Source organism: Saprolegnia diclina (genome assembly GCF_000281045.1).
Source record: "Saprolegnia diclina VS20 unplaced genomic scaffold supercont1.85, whole genome shotgun sequence".
In the NCBI taxonomy this organism is placed as follows: Eukaryota; Oomycota; class Saprolegniomycetes; order Saprolegniales; family Saprolegniaceae; genus Saprolegnia; species Saprolegnia diclina.
The window spans coordinates 134,900-135,901 of record NW_008246152.1 but is presented as its reverse complement, the minus strand read 5'-3'; positions in this window follow the sequence as shown (position 1 = coordinate 135,901).

The following is a 1,002-nucleotide window of genomic DNA, read 5'->3' as shown; positions in this document are numbered from 1 at the left end:
ATGGCACCGCCAGTTGTCGTGCCCTACGTTCAGATGCAGAGCGTCTCGCCAAAGTCGATGCCCATGGCCATTCCCGTCGACGTGTCTGTGCCACTTGCCGAGCAACCCAAGACGACGGGTACGGTAGTGTAAGACTAGAGTTGGTCGTTCATAACTTCTCGTCACCAAACTTTGCTTGATTTCGTTCATTCAACCGACACTTCATGCGAGTCGCACATCATCCAAGCAACTATCCTGCTTGGTGCCTGCTTGGACGAGCTCTGGCTTGACAACATCGATAGACTGGCGACGTGCGCAGCATGCTACCTCGTGTCGCGTCCGCATCCTGATGAACTTTCTGGGCTACTGTATTTGATTGGACGTAGACTAACAGAGTATGAAGAGGGACTGTTGTCTACTACTATAATAGTACTTCCGTGCACGTATGCGACAATCTTCCTGCATAGCGCTTACAGTCAGAACTGCCGTGTTGGTTAGCGCGAATAAACGTCACATCTAACGATCTAAATAGGGACTGGTTTGTCGACGTTAGCTGCAGGCTTTGCGCTCCATGCATGTCCATGGTTACATGGTGCTGCACACATGCGTCAAGCTGGCCTTCTCTTCTTCAGGATCCTCGACCTCGCACCAGTCATACTGCTCAACATCGTCCTCATCGTAGTCGCCTTCCTCGACAACATCGTCGCCGTCATCCACGTTGTTAGCTGCAGGCTTTGCGCTCCATGCATGTCCATGGTTACATGGTGCTGCACACATGCGTCAAGCTGGCCTTCTCTTCTTCAGGATCCTTGTCGTTGATATCGGCGGCCAATAGAGACGCATAGGTGTTTTCAGCGCTGCGCGACGGACGCCTCTCAGACGTGGAGAGTCTTCTGGCGCCACCCACGGGCACCGTCGGAGGCCGTGACGCGCGCAACGTCACTGTCAATGTCAATGGGCGTGATCCGGTTCGAAGCGACGTATGTTTCGGCCGCGACATGCGTTTTTGCTTCGAGTAGGAGG